Genomic DNA, 13427 nt, shown 5'->3' on the forward strand with positions numbered 1-13427 from the left:
ATCTGTATGGTGAATGTAGAAAATTAGCTATGAAAAATAAAAATCTTAAAAAGCTAAATTTGCAAATTTCAAAAGAAAGAAATTCTATTGCTGAAATACAAGACAAACTAAATTCTGAAAATAAAAGCTTAAGGTTAAATTCAGAAGAATTGATTCAGAAAAATCATAGCTTAATCAAAACAAACCAAAACTTGAGTAAAGAAGTTAACCAACTGAAATCTCTTATTAACAAGTTCACTGTAAGTTCAGAAAGATTAAAAATGATGTTTGAAAGCCAACATGCTGATTTTGATAAATCAAAATTTGGCTTGATTCCTTCACTTAGCAATGAATCCCTAAAGAAAGATGTTTTGAATTTATCAAGCAAACCATTAAATAAGATAACATATTTCGAACATGAAAAGAATGGACATAACAACTTTACCTATCGTTCTAACATAATTAAATCAAGTAGTAAAGTTATTACAATTAAACAAATTTGGGTTCCAAAAGGAACCATATGTCCTAACTCTCAAGGACCCAAGCAAGCTTGGGTACCCAAAATAAAAATATGAGGATGTAGACATAGGTGTGCCAAGATACCCATGGAACAAATAGAACTTTCATACAAATGGGTGTTCTAGACACACGTCAAAAAAATGAAACTTAAAACATACTTATGAAAAGTAATTTTTAAATAAAAAAAAATAATAATAATAATAATGAAATCAGTAATCCTTGCATCTCATCATTATTTTTGCCTTAGTATTTGATTAAAATATGAATTGCAAGTATTGATCAATTTTATGATATAGAAAATACTTTTGGAAATATAATCAAATCACTTCATTTTATAGTATACTTTACTCACTATTGGATAAGTTGCTAAATGATTAATCAATTTATTAAAAATAACTCTATGAATTCTCTATATGCTTGATTGAGAGTTTTTTATCCATGGCATTATTGTTTATTGATCATAGATATGATAATGTGTACTTGGTGTGCTTTTGAATATATGCACTATGAATACCAAGATTAAAGAAACCATCTTTGGCATATAAAATCAACTCATGCTAGTATGTACTTAATCTCAAAAGACCTTGCCATTGGCTTACTTAGATTATCTTCTGAAAGGTCAAAGTTTGCTATGCATGCTAACTAAGGAAACAAACAAAAATCAATTTCTAAATTGTTGTTTCCATCACTAAGTTTTCAAAAGCTTACATTGGATTTGTTCTTGGCAAATAAAATTAAAATATTTTCTGTATTTGCTAAATTATGTAAAAATGTTTCAAATGATAAAGGTTTCCAAACTGTGAAGATAAAGAGTATCATGGCACAATGTTGAAAACCAAAATCCTGATAAAGTTTATACAGAAATTAATTATTTCAGCACCAAGGACACCTTAAGTAAAATAGGGTTAATAGAATTCTTGAAGAAATGAAAAAGACAATTGTGTATGATAGTCATCTACTTAAATAATTTTTAAAAAAAAGCTATCATTACTGCTTGTCATACATATGATTTCTATTAGATCTATTTTTTGATGAAAACTCCTTTTGATCTTCTGAAAAAATGGAAAATGAACCATTGCATATCTTTCACATTTTTCAGTCGTACATATTATGCTTAATATGCTCTTATGAAAATAATGCCAAATCTGATAGAGATATGTCTACCCTTGGATATCATTCATCAAGCAATGCATATAGAGTATTCAATGAAAAGTTTTTAGGTGCAAGAATATCAAGGTATCTTATTCTTTATGAGACTACTGATTTATTATCAAAATACTAAAATTAAATTATATATGTATATGGTTAATCTTTTACATATAACAATCTAAAAACTTGTTAATAATTATAACCAAATTGAGTTTTTCAGAAATACATTTAATGAAGAAAAATTGTTTGCTTAGAAGATGAAATAGATCTTGATTCTTGCATGATTAGAAGTAAAGATCACCATTATTATTTGCTTGCTTTATGAGCTTTATATTCTATCAAATGAGTGTGTAGAATGGACTCCTATATGCTTACTTTATTAAAGAAGATATATGTTAAATAACCACCATATTTGAAAACACTCATTACAAATATGATAAAGCAATATATAATTTGGAACAAGCATCAAAAGCATAATATAAAAGCTTAAGTAACCTTTTTGATAGAAAGTAATAGTGATAAATCTACACATCAAAAAGAAGAATTTGTGATATCTTATTTGCTCAAAATATGCATTGATGACATCATTTTTGGTTCTACTAATGAAGAGTTATATGAAGATTTTACTGAGCTCATGTAAGGTGAGTTTGAAATACGTATGATGAATGAATTAACATCTTCTCTCAAACTCCAAATTAAGACAAACAAGAAAGGGGATCTTCATTGACCAAAGTTAGTCCACAAGAAAACTCTTATAGAAGATTGGCATGAAGAAGGTATGTCTATAACCCCATCTTGTAGAATTTGAAAAGGATGAGCAAAGTAGATCTATTATTTTAAAGCTGTAGTGAAGCATGATAGAATAATTATTTTATCATACAGCTAGTAGACCAGATTGTATGCTCATTATGTGCACTTGTGCAAGCCTTCAATCTAAGTTTAATGAATCATATTTTATTGATAACAAATAAATCATAATCTGAATTTTGATAGAAACAACTGTTTAAGATAAGTTGATTAAAACTTAGCTAGCATGTCTTATTAATAATTATCTTAAGCAAATAAAATCTAAACTAAATCGTTTTTGAGAAATTGATTTGACCTTGATAAAACTTCCTATTGCCTCACATACTTGTCCTTGAACCATCTTGGTTAATGAAACTATCTCTTTAGTTCAAGTGATATGTGCTTGCTTATATTTAGGCAATCTCTGGCGTAAAGTGACTCAATATTTAACTATTGTCATATCTTATATTGAGTCATCTAGTTAAAAAAAAAAAATATGTTGGATGAATGTTTTGTATCTTGAAGAAACCAATGACTTTCTTTCAAGAAAGAAAAGGAGTTTGTTAATAATGCAGGATCCTTGAGCAAGAAAATGAGAGATCTCAACTTGAAGGATATCTCCATGTAAGATACAATAAACATTCACTTGCAAACAAGAGAGAGGACCTTCTTCAGCCAAAGGTTCATACATAAGAAATCTAGTAGGTATTTGACTGAAGAATGCAGAATGGATTGGTAATTCTAGATACTTCTTGAGCAAAGTCAACAACTTAAGTCTTATTATGGCATGATTAAGTTCTTTAATTATTAACTTTTGATATCATGGCTCTATACATATTGATTGACTTATGCTCTTAGAAATTGTTTCATGGTTTGCCTAAACTAAATGATTTCTTTGCCTATATCATAACCATGAAATACACAAGTATATGCTTAAAAGTTTGATGTAAAATAACTTGTGAGAAGTTATGAATCCGTGAGCATAATAAAAATGTTGTTTGCATGATATACATATATATGATACACAAGATTAATTCTTTATTCTGCTCTTTCATGTAAATTACTTGAGAATAACAAAAAGAGAGAGAGATAAAGAAAAGAAAATGAATATTATTCAAGAGGTGTAGAATCTAAGCAAAGGCAAATACTCCAATCTTAAGGAAAAGTAAAACAAGCATAATATAATTAATTACACTTAAACAGGGAGAATTCGAAGCAAACATTTTAATCCTTCTATATTGCTCATCATAGGGACGGCACAAGAGGGAGGCTAGTGGTAGTACCTCGTGCCCCTTCCCAACTCCACCGGATAGGGAGCAAATAGAATATAAAGCATAAGAAAGTTGAAAATGAAAGACAAAGTAAATGAAAATATATAAGAAGAATCAAGTCTAATTATTAGTCACTTGGAAACACACCATAAGGATGAAGTCAATGCAAGATGATATTTAAATAGGGGGAGTGTATTTGAAAAGAATTGACTTTGATCCTTGACATGCTTGTTATTATTATTTTAATGCATGACTTAACACTTAATATATTTTGCATATAGTATGATGTCTTGATTTATGGGTTCTCAATATTTTGTAATGTTTCATACTTGGACAATTTGATTGAATGCATGAATTGCTACATAACATCTTTTGTTTAGTTTTATTGAAAAGAAATTTCAGATTTGTCATTCACAATCATTGTTAAAATCTGAAAGCTAAATAAAATTGTAGAAAGGAGAAGAGAAGAATATCTCTATTTAGGAAAAATAAATTGATTTTGATCTATCTTTCTACTCGCCTAACTTTGATACATAATGTCCTAATACTTATTAAAATATCCTTTATTTTGTATCGAAACTCAAAATTAAACACAAAGATTCTGAAAGTGCTTTAATGGTATTGAAATATGTATTTTTCAATCATAATAATTTAAGATGAGCCACAATGTGAAAGATACATATCTCAAATTATGACTTAAAAGGCCTCTATTGAAAATCTTTATGAAATTCAGAATTTGATTTTGTATAAAAGCTTAAACTCCATATGATTACTAAATAAAATGTTAATGTAAGAAAAACAGAATTTATTTTGATTGCTCCGATACGCATCCAAAACATATCTTTTCTTATCATTAAAATGTACCAATATTGGTCTAAATGATGTGTCTTTCAATGATCTTGATTGCAAGTAAATATTTTTAAAATATATGACTTTATTTTAATATTTAAAAATTTATTGAGTTTCATGTATACATTGCTGAAAATTTGTGATTAAGAAATTGAGTTATATAAATACATATACTTCCATGATCATCTATATGTTTTTTCTCTCCTATATCATTAAAGACTTTCATCAATAGAGTGAATGATCTAAAAGAAAGAAAATGTAAATGCTTTTGAAAGAAACTAAGCTTCAAATGAATTACTTTTGATTAATATTTTCATACATTTTCTCTAAGATTAGGAGAAAGCATAACTTGTTCTTAAAAGATTAAAAAGAGTGATTACTATAAATTGTGAATATTTCTAGATCACTCTACATTCTTGATATCATAAAGTTTCAGCTCTATTCACGTTTATCATTAAAATCTGAAATTCGACAAAAGAAAAGAAAGATTAAAGAAGAATGCATCTTTTAAGGGGGAGCTTTAGATATTCAGTATCTTATCCTAAAGTCACTTCAATTTGATGCATACCTTGCACTTTATGGATTGATTTTGATGAACCTCCTTATATTGCAAGACATGCTTTAATTACCTTGAGATGAGTTCTATAAAGGTTGTCTTATCTCAAACCTTGAGTCTTGTGAAAATAAGCTGAAACTTATAGAAAATATATTTTTGAGATTGACGATTTTATTGAACATTATCTTCAAATTTTAAAACTCTTAGATGGAATGATCAATTGAGGGGGAGAAAAAAAATTTCAGAAGGAGAGGTCTGATGGAACTTAATTGCATAAATTTATAAAGGAGAGAGAAAGAATACTAAATGAAAAGTGATCCTAATACTCTCCAATATGTATCATCTGAAATTTAAATCTGAAAACCTTTATGATACACCTTGAGGCGTGTTATTTGGTTAGTATATCTTATGCATAAATCATGAACCAAATTGCAAGTTGATCTTAAGAGCCTTTAACTTAATGACAAAGGGGGAGAATAACGTGTTGAATGGTCTTGAGTATCTCTTAGAAAATTTATTTTGAAATTCACTAATAAGTCCTAATTAGCTTGCTCTTTAGAACGTCAATTCTGTGCCAATTCATATTTTTATATATGTATCAAATTGTGCTTATTTTCTAAAGGAATAAAAGAACTTTGAAGACATTAAAAATTAATGATCCAACATGATGATATGTCTCTCAAATATATAAGTTTTGATCTTTTACTCTGAAAATTAACTAAAATTGCTCTAATGTTTGATAAAATACTTAATAGATTGGGCAAAAGGTCTTAAATGAACAAGCTTTCATACTTATTATTGAAGAGAGGTTAGATTTCCACTCGTGTTCTCTTTGAATATCATTTGTAGTACTTCTTGGATTAACCTAAGGAAGATTCCACCTACACTTGAATAGAAAACTATCTGTGGTATCAAATTAGAAAACTTCTTGAAATCACATTTAATGTGTTCTGTTCTGAAATTATCTTAATTGGCTCTGATCTGTGCTCATTAATCTGATTCCAATATTATTGCCTTGAGTTATATGATTCATATCCTTGCAATAATTTAACATTCAAATCAGAGTACAATAAGGAAAAGAAACATATGAGTATTCTGATCTTTGTGCTTAATGTTTCCCTATCTTTTTGATGTTGTCAAAAAGGGGGAGAAATATCTAAGTATATGCTCATAATGCTTTATGTTTTGAATTGAATACAAATCAGCTGGAATTGACATATATTGATTATCTTAAGTGAGCATAATGCTTTATGTTTTGAATTGAATACAAATCAGCTGGAATTGACATATATTGATTATCTTAAGTTGATTAAATCTAAAGCATTATCATGAAGTATGTTTTTTAAATATATATGTTTTCTACTTCATGCAACTTTGCTATATATTACTTCTAGAAAACAATATCTTTTATATTGCATATACTCCAAGTTTTGTCATCATCAAAAAGGGGGAGACTGATGACCCAAAGATTGATTCAAAGATTGATTTTGATGATCACAAAACCTTGAAGTATAAATACTAATGTTTGTGTTGCAAGGAGAAAGATATTTATTTTGCAAGGAACATAGCAAGTTGGAAGAATACAAGAAGGCCTCCAAAGTTCTCAAGAAAAGTTGGAAGAAAGCTACAATTCATTGGCCCAAGCTTCAAGTTCAAAGAATTCAAGTTGAAGGAGCAAATTCAAAGAAAAATTCAAAAGAATAGTCCTCGAGTCGACTCCTGGAAGTTTCGAGTCGACTCTGGCACTCTAGAGTTTCAAGGAACAGTGCTCGAGTCGACTCCGGGACTCTACGAGTCGACTCCGACTGAGAACAAACAAAAAGACAGAGAGTTGATTTTCTGCGCTACAGTGATCTCGAGTCGACTCCCAACTTCAGGAGTCGACTCCCAACTTCAGGAGTCGACTCCCAGCTACAGTGCCGGCAGACTACTATTCACAGATCAACTCCTGTTTCAGCCGAGTCGACTCCTACTTCAGCCGAGTCGACTCGAGCACGCTGGGAGGCATAACGGCTAGTTTTTTCTTGATTCCAACGGCTCTATTTTTGTCTCTAACGGCTAGATTTTTGTTGGGACTCCCTCTAAAGCTATAAAATCAAGAGAAGAGCTAGGGGAGAAGGTATGGAAGTGGGAGAAAACATTTAGGGAAGAGATTTGAAAGAGATTACAAGGAAAATCTTCCATAAGCACAAAAGGGCCATTCAAAGTAAAATAGAGAGAAGAAGAGCATCCAAGTGAATCCCAAAGCTTCCTCTCCATCCGTGTGCTGCCTCGGAGATCCTCTACTTCGTGCAAAATCAGAAGAGGGGCAAGTGAAGAAGAAGCCGAGTTCCTCCATCTACAAATTAGTTTGAGGGCTTCTTCTCTTTTCTTTACTTATTTACATTTGCTATATTTGCTTATTTGAGAAGCTTGTATTTGATTTAAACTCTTGTTCTAATATCTTGTAACTTAATTCAATCAAGGGATTGAATCAAGGGGTTAAGGTTTGTTGGTGAGCCAAAGGGAAAAACCAACGTTGTAAGGTTGTGGTTGGTGAGCCTTTGGGGAAAACCAACCGGGTTGATTGTGAACCCGGAAAACAATCATTGTAAGGTTGTGGTTGGTGAGCCTTTGGGAAAACCAACTGTGTTGGATTGTGAGCCCGTGAAAACAATCGGTTGGTTCTAGTCGGTGAGCCTGTGAAAACCGACCGAGTTCGTTGTGATCTCGCAAAACAACAAGTTGGGTTGTGAGCCTGTAAAACAACCGACTGTAATCTAAGGGATTATAGTGAAATTCCCAAGAGGTCTTGGGGAGTGGATGTAGGTGCTGGGGTGAACCGAACCACTATACATCTTTGTGTTTGTGATGCTTTATCTCTTGTATTTCATGCCTTCCATTCTTGCTTGATTGTGTAATATCTCTAGATTTGTTTCTATAGAGTTATAAGTGATTTGCTTAGCTTCCACTCCATTCTTACCATACACATAGATTAAAATTGATCATACAACTATAAGTTAATGTTAGATCAATTGCACCCTAAAGCCATAGTATAATTGCTCTAGCTTAATCTTCCACTGCTTTACTTGTAATTGCCTAGAGCTTAAGTAAATAACATCTTATTATTCCGCTGCATTCTATTCAAAGTAAAAATTAGGGAACATAATTTTTAGAAAACCCAATTCACCCCCCCTCTTGGGTTGTCACCTTGGGCAACATCATTCAAGTTCTAATTGGATTAGGACTAGTATAGATTGAACCCAATTGATTCATGATTTGGTTAAACCCTAATTGAATTAGGACTAAACCAAATAGGAGCCTCCTAATCCTCCTTAGAGGAGGATTAGGGCAACACAAGAAGGAAGGGATCACGCCCCTCCTCCTTTTCTTCCTTGGTGCGGCAACACAAGAGGGGCCGGCGCCCCTCTTGGTAAAAGATCAAGGGCTCCTAAATTGTAGGAGCCCTAGATATCTATAAAAGGGGACTTGGGCGGCACCTAGGGCATTCATGTGAAGCCCTTCTCCTCTCCAACTCGTGGCCTCCCTTCTCCTCCTCTTGTTTCAGCCGCAAGCAAGGAAAAGCAAAGAAAAGGTGTTGGCGGCATCCTCTTCCTCCCTTCCTCCTTCCAACGCATGCAAAGGAAAGTGGCTGCAAGGCTTGGTGATCTTCTTCCTTGAGTCCTCCTTCATCTTCCTCCTCCCAAAACACGTTCAAGAGTTGAAAGAAAGGGAGAAGATCAGCCATCAAAACCAATCTCTGCAAGGGAGCTAGCACCCCGGGGAGATTGAAGCGTTTGGATCGACCTATTGCTTCGTGTGGATACCCGTAGAGGCCGGACACTTGAACGGCTTCAAGCGAACCTTCTTCCAAAACCACGATCATCAGTTTGCGGTGATCATCTACCCGCACAACGGTGAAGATCTGATCTTTCTAATGTTTTTAAAGTTTTTAATCCTTATCTAACTACGAACGGTTTTTGAACAACGTTCATGCGATGAACGGTTGATCCCGCGCATGCCTCTTCCGCTGCATCTGAATTTTTTTAAAATTTTCTGCGGCATGGGCGGGTTCTAACATAGCACATATTCCCACGCTAAACACTATGTCTGGCCTACTAGCAGTAAGGTAAAGCAAATATCCAATTAAGCCTCTATAAAGCTTTATATCTATACTTTTTCCTTTTTCATCTTTGTCTAACTTACTAGTGGGATTCATTGGGGTGCCTATTCCCTTATGATTTTCATTCCCAAACTTCTTTAATATTTTCTTTGTGTACTTAGTTTGATGAATGAAGATACCTTCCTTAGTTTGCTTGATTTGTAATCCGAGAAAGAAATTTAGTTCTCCCATCATACTCATCTCGAATTCTCCTTGCATTAATTTAGCAAACTCTTTGCAAAGATTATCATTAGTGGCACCAAAAATTATGTCATCTACGTATATTTGAACTACTAGCAGATTTTTATCTCTTCTTTTGAAAAAAAGTATTTTATCTATATTTCTCCTACTGATATCATTATTCAGTAGAAATTTGCTTAGTCGATCAGACCAAGCCCTAGGTGCTTGTTTAAATCCATATAATGCCTTATGTAATTTAAACACATGATTTGGCAATTCATGATTTTCAAAACCAGGAGGTTGCTCTACATATACTTCTTCTTCTATAAAACCATTTAAGAAGGCACTTTTTACATCCATTTGATACAATGTGAAATCCATTGATGAGAGCACAAAAGTGCGATCTACATACTACTTAAATTAATATTATTGCTAACAAATAATGACAAAAGTGCTGCATTAATTTCATATTTTTATTTGGCACAGATCAGAGTTTAAATACGCATTGGGTCTAAAAAGATGCATCACCGCAGGTGACTAGCCAGCTGTATGGATCAATCCCAGTTACACACTAGAAGAAGGCTGAGTTCAGCCGTCCAATTCACCGCAACCGATTTCTAATAACCTGTGCATCTCATTTCGATGGAGCCCGCATCCATCCCATCCTTCCGCAATGGAACAAGCAAGGAATCCCAAGTCCCGTGATCATCCCGTGATCACCTCCCACGCGTCTGCCGCCTCCTCCACTGATTCCTCACATCCCAAATCCCGTGAATGGTCCCAGCATCCGTGAAACTCCCCAGCATCCCGTCCACCGCATCATCCCGTATCAGCCACCCCGTCTTCACTACATTCCAGCCGAGATCAGCGCCTCCCAGCAGCCCGTGACCAGCTCCCGTGCACAATCCCGGCATCCGCCTCCTTTCCGAGCCCAACGCTCGTTCATCCACCTCTTCCAAGCATCCCGCCTACAGCCGTCCGTGAGCAGCGTCCCAGGATCCCAGCGTCCGAAGATCCCGCCGCAGCTCTCATCCATTTCAACCTCCCAGACCTCATCTACCTCGCACGATCATCGGCGTCCGTTCTTGGCGCCGGATCCGCCCGCAATCTCCTCCACAGCGTCCGCCCGAGCCCAAGACCCCAGCATCCCGTGAAACCTATCAGCGCCTGATCCGCCCGCAACCTCCTCTCGACGCGCGATCAGGGGAATCCTAGCCTGACCATGGGCTCTGGGGCGATCTATATGAAGAGATCCTTCTCGGCTGGGGATAGGGGCTCTCATTTCGGGGAAGAAGAAGGCTCTGATTTGAAGAAGAAAGGAGTGGAGCCGGGCGGCTATAGTGGAAAGAAAAAAAAAAGTGTAGAGAGAAACAGGGGATGCCCTGTTTCTGTTATTAAGAAAAAGAAAAAAAAAGAGTGAGAAAGAGATAGGAAGATGATGAGCTAAAGTCCTTGGTGATGGGTGAAGGGAGATCATTTGGTGTATCAAGTTCATGATGTAAATTCTAATCCTTTGCTTTAAATGATTTATCTTTTGATTATGTCATGATTCTTATATGTTGAAAATTCTTTTATGATTTATGCTTATTGATACGTGTCTTCCCCGATTATTTGATTCATCGTTGACATTATAAGGCATGTTGAATACTTAGAAAGAGAATTCATGTTATCAAGAACATACTCCATAATTAAATTTTATCTACTTATAATTCTCAAAGAAAACAAAAGAATCATAGAATTTATCGCATGAATTTGATATTATCAAAGGAGATTCTGGATCCCTACACCATCTTAATCTATCAAAACTTCGATTCTCTATTTACTGATTTATTTTCTATTTGCAAAACATCATCTTAATCCACAAGTTTATTGAATTAATTAATCTAAAATTACGCTGATAATCCATATTTCGTTTCCTGAGGAATCGACCTCGGACTCCCGAGTTATATTACTTGTGCGATTCTCCTGCACTTGGGAGAACAATTTTATTTTTGCATCAAGTTTTTGGCGCCGTTGCCGGAGAATGGCTGAGTTATTAGTATAATTTTAGATTTAATTTTTATCTTAGTAGTTAGTATTTTTCTTTTGAAAAAAAAAAAATTGCATCTTTACTACTATTTTTAATTCCTTGCACAGTTGGAATCAAACTCTGATATCATAGAAATTAGCCATCTGATCTGACTCAAATTTGGTCAGCTAGTGCAAGACACATTGTTAGATAATCTGAACGGTCTAATTGACATTCTGATATTTTTAAGACCATCAGATTAATACGAAATCTTGCTGCTTTCTACTTTAAATTTTCTGCATTTATTTTTTTTAGAATCAGAATTATATTGTTATTATATCTCATTAACCCTTGTTGCTAATTAAAAATTGAAGAAAAGAAACCTTAAGAACAGATCAAGGGTGATTATTCAAAAATAAAAAAAGAGGGAAACACCTAAAATTTCAAATTTCAAATTTCAAATTTCAGAATTCAAATTTCAAACTATAACTCATAAAATTTTTTAAAAAAAGAAAGAAATAATTTGCTTGATCACCTATTCAATGAAATTTAATGTCATGCCATAAAACATTAAAAAAAAATATCTCTTGATTGTTGCATATAGTATAAGGCATCAGCATAAAATATTCTAAGGGCTGAACCTATTTAAAAAGATAAGGTCGGGATTTCATCACTCGTCCTTAGTCCAAAAATCACCCCAGTGCATAAATGTCCTAAGCTTAACTAAAATCAACTAGACGTTGGCCCCTAAAGACATTCGAGCTCAATAGGACGAAGACCACCGAAAGTTGCACCAATTTCGCTCTGTGGCTTAGTTGATGTCTAGGCAAGCTTTGTCCCTATAAGGGAGACAGTTCATCTGTTCGAGGCAAGTGGGTTTTAAGTGGGACCTTTGCGAACGCATCGTGACCCCTCCACTTACCTGGGAGCTTACCTGGTCAACTCGGTTCATTAGACCGGATTGGAGGCTTAGGTGTCCTCTTCAAACCAGTTAGGAGCTGTCTAGAAATTTAAGAAAAAAATATTAGAAATTGAGGTGTAATGTTTTGTTGCATGTTTGATTGTGAATAGATTTTTATTTTAGGGTGTCATTTTAGGGTATCTTTAGTTGGTACTTATATTTATTTTTATTTTAAAAAAAAGAGAGAGGGAATTATTTTGCATGCTAAAGTGGAATAGGGACGACACTGGTCGATTAAGTCGTACAACTTTAGATCATCCCTTAGGACATACCCCTGAAATTCCTTCTCAATATCTCACACCTTGTGAGATGGCTGATTTAAATGAAGATGCGGGAAGCCACCACGATCGAGAACGTGAACCCCATGTTATGACCCTAAGACAATACCTACAACCGGCTAGGACTAGTCAGCCTTCATGCATAATTTTTCCTGATAATGTAGGACATTTTGACATCAAACCCGGGGTAATCCAATTGCTGCCCAAGTTCCACGGGTTAGAGTCCGAGAGTCCGTATCTTCATTTAAAGGATTTTGAAGAATTGAGCATTACATTTAGAGTGCCAAACGTCACCGAGGATGTCCTCAAGTTGACATTGTTTTCTTTCTCTCTAAAGGATAAGGCCAAAACATGGCTAAACTCTTTGCGACCTAGATCAATAAGAAATTGGCAAGATATGCAGAGAGAATTTTTAAAGAAGTTCTTCCCCACACAAAGGACTAACTTTTTGAAAAGACATATCAGCAATTTCCAACAAAAAGATAATGAAATATTTTATGAATGTTGGAAAAGATTTAAAGACCTTCTCTCATGCCCTCATCACGGATTCGAAACTTGGAGAACCATTAGCTTCTTTTATGAAGGTTTATCTCCACAGTTGAAACAATTTGTAGAGACCATGTGCAATGGTAGATTTTTAGAAAAACAACCTGATGAGGCATGGGAGTATTTGGATTCCCTTGCTGAGACTGCCCAACTTTGGGATAACGGAGATAGAAACAACAAGTCTTTGCCTAAGCCTACTAGCTC

At 34.3% G+C, this 13427-nt stretch overlaps 1 non-coding gene across 1 annotated transcript; it reads right to left on the reverse strand.

The window, feature by feature from the left end:
- Positions 1 to 13120: 13120 nt before the first annotated feature.
- LOC120112282 lies at positions 13121 to 13226 on the reverse strand. The gene has a single exon (XR_005513756.1). It is a non-coding gene; the product is annotated as a small nucleolar RNA R71 (small nucleolar RNA).
- Positions 13227 to 13427: the final 201 nt, after the last annotated feature.

This window comes from Phoenix dactylifera, chromosome 10 (genome assembly GCF_009389715.1).
Source record: "Phoenix dactylifera cultivar Barhee BC4 chromosome 10, palm_55x_up_171113_PBpolish2nd_filt_p, whole genome shotgun sequence".
NCBI classification, from domain to species: domain Eukaryota; kingdom Viridiplantae; phylum Streptophyta; class Magnoliopsida; order Arecales; family Arecaceae; genus Phoenix; species Phoenix dactylifera.